This window comes from Taudactylus pleione, unplaced genomic scaffold (genome assembly GCF_031769625.1).
Source record: "Taudactylus pleione unplaced genomic scaffold, aTauple2 ptg002900l, whole genome shotgun sequence".
Taxonomy (NCBI): domain Eukaryota; kingdom Metazoa; phylum Chordata; class Amphibia; order Anura; family Myobatrachidae; genus Taudactylus; species Taudactylus pleione.
The window spans coordinates 59,334-67,178 of NW_028287268.1; the positions used below are offsets into that span (position 1 = coordinate 59,334).

Genomic DNA, 7,845 nt, shown 5'->3' on the forward strand with positions numbered 1-7,845 from the left:
GATATTGTATGATGTTCTGTCATTTTATTTTCTGTATAAACATGATATGTCAATTGCTATTCGGTGTGCAGGTCAGCAAGGACTGGAATTAGCAAAAGGTGAATTTGAAATAAAGTGGATGGCTTGCAGATAACAAAAGAATGTATATTCCTCACAGTGTGAGGTCATGTGTGAACATCTAGACCTCTCCCTTTTTATGACCCCTAAAGTCAGTGTCCTAGATCGTAATCCCAGAACCAGACCTCCTTTTACTCCAGTGCCCTATTTCTAAAGATTCTTGTTCTGCTATAGAGGCTGAGATAAGGATTCTGGTATTTACTATAGATCTGGAACGGGGAAGTCGAAGAGTGAGTTATATTGTTACATCTCTTTAAAGCAGGGACCCTGTTAGTTTGGCAAGGTAACCCTGTATTGGAAATCTATTGACCTCAATACCTGCTGACCTGATAGGGAGACCCTCTTAAGTATGAACAAAGAATTAGGGATGTTTAAAAAAGGAATGCTATCCAGCATTCAATGTTCACTCATTGGGGATCAGACGGACATGCTGGGAGAGGAGTGCACCAGAAGATTCTTGTGGGGGAAATCACCCGCCCCATCAGCAGTGCTAAGAACTTTAGTGTAAGTTATCTTAGGAACTCTGAATTATTTCTCTTTTATATTTAGGAAATATTTGAATTATAATCTGTTTGCCATTTTATTAATATTTTTGTAACTAATCCTTGAAAATATTTTTTGGATTGAACACATTTAATCTAGCATATTCTCCGTGATTCTTATTGACCTTGCGTGCCTGGAGAGGCTCATACTACATCTGTGTGTAATTGAATGTGATTTATTAATAATCTGTTCGGAGATCGCAGAACTCCAGAAAAATTTGCGTGGTGGCAGAAGAACCGTGTATTTGGGTAAGTGACCGTGGTGCGCCGGCGTCACAACCAGCTGACCCCGATTGTTGTATCTGCGAGTCAGCCCGGGTTCGTGACAATAATATACTACCTTCAAGAAAAAACATGACTTGGGTGAAGACATTGGAGCTCATTCAGACCCGTTCGCAAGATGCGATCGCTCGCTGGCAAAAAGGAGCCAGATATTTAAAGTAAGCTCTCGCACTGCATCGCGTAAGGACACCCACTATGTTTTGGATAGCTACGGCAAAGTGCCCTCGCAAATGTCTGAAGACACCCCCTTGCCACTCGCTACCACACGTCATCTCCGGGAAATGAAGGATTAATCGGGACCATCGTGAGCCATCGGAGCTGCTCGTAGCCCTTGGGGTTGCCGTAGCCTGCCGCAAGCACAGCGATCAGCGCTGGCTGAAATACATGCAGGTGATGTGTACAATGACGCTGCTTTGCTAATTATGCACGCCCTTTAAACGGCGTTTTGGCGGCCAGACAAGCCTGCATTCGAACATCCACTCCCCCGTTCACAAGCACCTTCCCCTGTTACCACCCACAAGCGGCACTATCTGTCACTCAAAGCAGCGACCTGATAGTGGCTTACGAGCTACCAAAATCAGATCACAACGAATGGCTTGCGCACGCGTACTGCGAATTATACGCATGCGCAGATGGGCGAAAATCACTCAGAGCGAGCGATCGCGCCTTAGCGAGCGGGTCTGAATCAGGTCCATTGTGTTTGAGAAATTGAGAGATATTACCTTGACATTGAGATTTTTTCCACCTCCTTCCCCTATAGGTACATTGAGGTACCCAGCAGCATGGGGTTACATTTACATACAAAAGTATTTCCTATGGACACTTCGTAAATGACATCCAAAATGCTACAGTTATTATTATTATTACTCTCTTTCTTACAGTCTGCCACAAAAATAATAATTTGCAAAGATAAGTGACTTGTAATTAAGTTTTGATTAAGAAATCATTTTGATGCTAAATGAGAATTGATATCTGGCCAAACTGGAAAGATTTTAATAAAATATTTTTTATCTAAGGACGTATATTTGAAATTCCAATGGCAGACGATTCAATGGATAAGAAACTCTATTTTGTTGCCAGGTTTAGATAGAAACATCAGCTTTTATGCATTTGTTTTTTTGTGTGTTGCATATTGTATTATCAGGGGACTCTTTGAAATGCCAGTAATGCATCTCACTATCTTGTGCAGTGTTGAGAGAAAACAAAAATCATTGGATCAGCTATATCTTTTCTTTTAAACATTGGTCTTCATTTATTATTAATGCACGTTAATACAGTTTTAAAAGGTGTATATTGGAGACCACAATTGAGTGATTGTCAACTATGCTGAATTTTAGGGTTAAATATTTGTCTCCGGAAATATTTAATTTTTTCCATTTTGTAATGACCATCAACACAGGACAATTTTACTTATTCCTCATATTACACACAATTCCTACCATATATTCTTATTTTGTAAGCTTTAAAAAACAACATTAATGTAGATTATATATTCATATAAAACATATTCTGTTTAAACTTCATAAACATGACATAATGGATATCATAGTACAGCAAGATAATAGCATACAATATTGATTTAGATACATAGGACCCAATTTAACACCTATGACAAGGCTATTATCACTAATTTCTTATATTAAAATGTGCTTACTGTAAATACCTTGCTGCTATCTATGAACACAGAGAGCACTGTTTAACTATTAGGAGGCAGCATTGCTGTCGGCTGTAACCAATTTGGTGCCTTAGGCAAGAACTTGTCTGGTGCCCCCTAGCAGATAATGCCACCATACAGCGTAATGTTGCATTCAATATGAAAATTTGCACTCCAATTAATTCCTTAGAATTTCCTTTCAAACCCAATTATTTTGAATACAAATCAATTTAATGTAGATTAACTACTGTTCTCCCATCACAGCACACCAGGCTCTCCCTTCACAGCACCCCTCTTCCCTCACTACAAAGCACCCCTCACCCATGTCGATTTGACATTCGATTTTGCCTTTAGTAAGTTCTTTCATAAAAAAGTTAAAACAAATCGAACAGAAAACAAAATCAAACTTTAGTAAATCTACTCCCAGATGTCAAAACTTGGTTGTGGTGACACATCTGCATCACCAGTGGGTCTTTTTTTTCCGAAAGTTTAGTTTTTTCCTGGCAGCCGCACTTGCTGGAGAAATGGAAGGAGGAGCTTTTGCTGCATCACGTGTCACTTAAGCTGACAATTTCCTTACCAACCGCTCTTTACATCTCTTCAGATCTGTGTCCGCTGGGAAGACACGACATATGACTTCAACCTAGGATCCAGCACGGTCACCAAAATTGTAAGATCTTGTCAAACCTTGGATCCTGGCAAAGCAAATAAAAGGATTTGATCTACAAATCTGACAAGCTTAGCGGAATCGCTTTGTTTCAGCTCCTCCTTCAGTTTCTCAAGTTGCTTTTCAAACAGTCTAATGAGGGGAATTACCTGACTCAAGCTGGCAGTATCTGAACTCACTTCACAGGTGGATACTTTGAAAGGTTTTAGCACTTTGCACAACAAAGAAAGTATTTTCCACTGAGCTTGAGTAAGGTACATTCCCCCTCCTCTTCCTACGTCAAGTTCATTGTGTAGCTTTGGATGGCATTTTGCTGTTCCACCATCCGCTGTAGCATATAAAAGGGTGGAGTTCCACCTCATAACTATCTGGTGACAGGGGAAATTCAACATTTCTTGCAGGTGCTGCAATCTTCTACATGCACCTGAATTGCAAAAATGTCCAGATATTTTGCGGGCCACGGAGAGCATCTCCTGCACGACCGTGTCATTTAAAAAAAAAAAAATGCACCACCAAGTTGATTGTGTGAGCAAGACATTGGATGTGTTGGAATTCACCCATCTGTAATGTTCTCACAATATTGATGGCGTTGTCAGAAATCACAAATCCTGAGGGGAGTCCAAGCGGGGCAAGCCATTTTGCAATGACTTCCCTGAGTTTTGTTATGGCGTCAGTGATCCATTGTGCAATTGGGCGACTGCTGTCATACTTGTCCCCCTTGCAAAGGATTGTTTGACAGTCAATTGTTATGTTAAACTACTAAAAGTAGTCTTCTTCCTGGGATGAAGATCCACTCACAGCAGCAACTAGGCACTACACTGCTGATTAAGCTTTCATTTGTTGATCAAGCAGATGGGAAAGTGTATCCAACATGCATTATCATCTATCAGTTGTGTCAGGAAGCAGCAAGCTATTCATACCTGTGTCCTGATCTTATTCTTTTAGCTCGTCTTTGTTTAGCTGCTGCAGGGTGCTGTCAGGAGAAAAACTGGTCTGCAGTATTTTTTTTACCTAATCCTAAAATTTTTATCAATAATTAAAACTAAACAGCTAAACAGTTGTATTTATTTATTTAAAATTTAAATATAATTTATTTAATGATTGATATAAAAATTATACAGTATGTGTAAATATTTATTCTGGCAAGTTTCTCATTCATTTAGGGGGATATTTATCAATCCTTGGAGAGAGAAGGTAGAGAGAGTACAAGTACCAACCACTCAGCTTCTAACTCATTATTACAGGATGTGTTTGAAAAATGAGTTATGGTAAGAACTTACCTTTGTTAACTCTTTCTTCGAAGCCCATTGGGTCCACAGGGAGACCTTGGTGTGTAGGTTATGGATCTGGATCCAGGCCCCACGCAGTTCAAGCTTTCAACTCCCAGGATGCACTGGTCAATCCTACTTATACCCGGAGGAGGATAAGAGTGAAGGAAGACTGGTACACACGAGAACCACACTCTCAGAGGAGACGGGAAACATTTTTTGGTTCGTCTGGCTAGGTCGGCCGAACCCCACCATGGTGGGGGAAACCTGTATGCACCTTGGCTATGGGGCCTTCAAAGAGTTACCGCATGTAGGTGCACAGCATAGCATATCCTTGAGCAGCCATTCCTACAGCCAGGCTGCCCCACATGCTTTTGGGAACTTTTAAAGGCATCACAATCAATTTCCAGTCAATAGAATGGTGTTTAGAAGCTCAAATCATTATTCTATTTATTTAGGGATTTGAAGTTCGATTTTGTGCTCATTTTATGTTTTTGGGCTTTAGTAACTCCTTTCATTAAAAAAAAAAAAAACCTATCCAAAATCGAACAAAAAACAAAACCAAAGCATTGTAAATATACCCCCAGGTTATTAAACATGAAGCGGAACAGGACACTTCCATTCATAACCAGCCACCTCCTATGCATATAAAACCAAAGTTACAGATGGCCCTGACCAAATGAGCTTGCATTTTGTAGTAGAACATTTGTAGCAGGACAAAAACCGTGGCTAATGTAAGGCAAAAGCATCATCAGCTACACATTTTTAAAAGTAGCCATAAGTGACTGACATTTTTGCAAAGGCCCTAGGGGATGTCACGAATGACAGTGGAAGGAGACATGGAAAACCACTAGTCATTGAAGTCCTCCAAGACCGGCTTATGCTGCTAGTAACTTTATTTTTGCTTAGTAATCTAGGTATTAGAAAAGATTAGTAACAGTTTACTTAAAACAGTTTTTTACATTGAATTACCCTAATTAGTACAAATCTGTGTTTTGTGTGATACGAATTAAACTGGTGCTGCTAGCTAGATTTTTCTGAGAAAGAAAAGGACTACAATATTGTGTTTTGTAATCAATTAGTTTATGAAGAAGAGTAGTTTATATGTAAACTGACCTAACTTTGGGATCCTGAGTTTAGAATTAAATTTGATTTAGATTAAATCTTGTTTCAATGAACTATATTACATGGGGGAATGCACTGAAATACCATTGTTTAATGCAGAAAAAAGAGAAACTGAATAACTATGGATACACTTTAAAGAGAAATAACACATTTAAACAAAAAAGTAAATATTAAAACTTATTACAAGAAACCTCTGAGTGTGTTATGGAGCTCCAAAATGTGCTAAACATTAAGTAAAAAGTGATTAAATTTCTCAAATTTTTAGACAACCTTCCTAAAGAACTTTGGTCCCTGGATGTTGCATCTCAGGAGTAATTACCTACAGGTACAGTCTTCTTCTCCCAGCAAAAATGAGGTCTCTATATTGCCAGGATATAGACGCATAGAAAACCCTTAAGAAGTACTTTGTTAAATAATAAAAAAAAACAGCATATATCGATGAAGATCTTGATAAAGCAAAATATTAATTACATAGTCTTTTGTGGTAAAGCAAATATAATTTATTTAGGGAAACATTTCCACTTTTCTGCAGAGTGACACAGAGTAATGAGAAGTAAATTAGATCTCTGAATTTGTCACAGAAAGACAGAGCATCTTATACACATGATTACAGAATCATTTACAGATAGAAGTTTACAGGAACAGTATAATACAGGTATTTCATTGGATAATGTAGAGAAAAGTGTGAAGCACAGTATAGTCACAGGGAGGGGGGGATAGGGCAATATCAGATGAGGTTTTCATGATCTTGGAGCAATATCAGACATTAAACGGTTCGGACAAAGTGACATCCAACATATAACATGATGTTAGGTCTGAACGTAAACAAATTAGAACAAGGCTGATGTTGGTCATGTTGCAGGATGTGTGGCGCCATCAAAGACATAGTTCATGAGATTTCTCTTTATATCCACATTCTCCCTTCTCAGCACTTATTGTGGTTATCTCATCATCACTTTGGGTCACTGAAGAGTTTAGCTGCAGAACAAACATCAACAATTTAATCAAGCAATATATACACCATTTTTATTTAACTCCATCAATCTATACATGCGCCAAGAGATCTACAGACCTAACAAGTTGTAGTTGATCACAAAATGTTTCACACAATGTAATTTACTATGTAAGGAAATGCATTCTTACAAACCATTGGCTTGACAACTGCAAATAATGACCCCATGTGAGCTAATAAACTTGTACTTCCTACTGCAATGTATTTGCAAGAATGAAATCTGCACGACTATGATTGAAGACACCAGTTTCCTCTTGTAACATTGAAGCAAACCATTTTCTTTCACGTATCCAAAACCCTCAATGTTCATTAGAGTAGCTGCTCAAGTGAGAAGTGCAGAAATTCTAGGAAGTAAAGAAAATGTATACTCAAAACAAACCTGCCAACTGTAAATAGGGACAATGAGAGACAAAAAAGTTACAATCAACAATAAACTATGAAGACATGAAAAAAAAATGAAAGAAGGATATGAGAGTGACAACCACAAAGCACCATACTGTAGGATGACATGTCGCACGGCACCTTACGTCACAGCACCTCACAGCATAAAGCCAAAGTAGTTTTATAGAGAATGAAAATATAGTTTGTATTGTTGGATGTAACCTATTAAGATATTAAAGCAAGCCAATTACTTACAATGAATACAGGATATCATTGCCTCTGGATAGTCGTCAGTAAGCGTCTTGTCTGGTATCTTCATAGGCTCAATAGTCTGCAGCACTGTATCCTGATAAACTCCTGTAATGTCCACCACAAAGCCATCTATAATATCCAAGCTGTTTGAAGACACTGGTTTCCGCTTGTACCACTGCCAATGGATGAAGCAAATCATTTTCTTTAAGGTATCCAAAAACCTCAATGTTCATTAGAGTAGCTGCTGGAATGAGAAGTGCAGTAATTCTAGGAGGTAAAGAAAGTTTCTACTGAAAATATAACACTGCCAATTGTAAATAATTGGTACAACACCCTACAGGCAGGAAATATACAGCATTATGACACGCCACACCATACTAAGTTTTAGGGGCAATAAATATAGTTTGTATTTGTTAAGTGTAACCTATTAATATATTACCTAAAAGCAAGCGGGATATGCTACTAACAGGAAGCAACCATACTATAGAATGCCACTCCATACGGAACAGCACCACATAGCATGATGCTATACTAACAGTTAAGGA

At 38.5% G+C, this 7,845-nt stretch overlaps 1 long non-coding RNA gene across 1 annotated transcript; it reads right to left on the bottom strand.

The window, feature by feature from the left end:
- Positions 1-6,132: 6,132 nt before the first annotated feature.
- On the bottom strand, positions 6,133-7,526 carry LOC148431096 (uncharacterized). Its single transcript, XR_015877256.1, has 2 exons — positions 7,304-7,526; positions 6,133-7,011 (listed from the first exon to the last, which is right to left on the bottom strand). It is a non-coding gene; the product is annotated as an uncharacterized LOC148431096 (long non-coding RNA).
- Between the last annotated feature and the right edge of the window lie 319 nt (positions 7,527-7,845).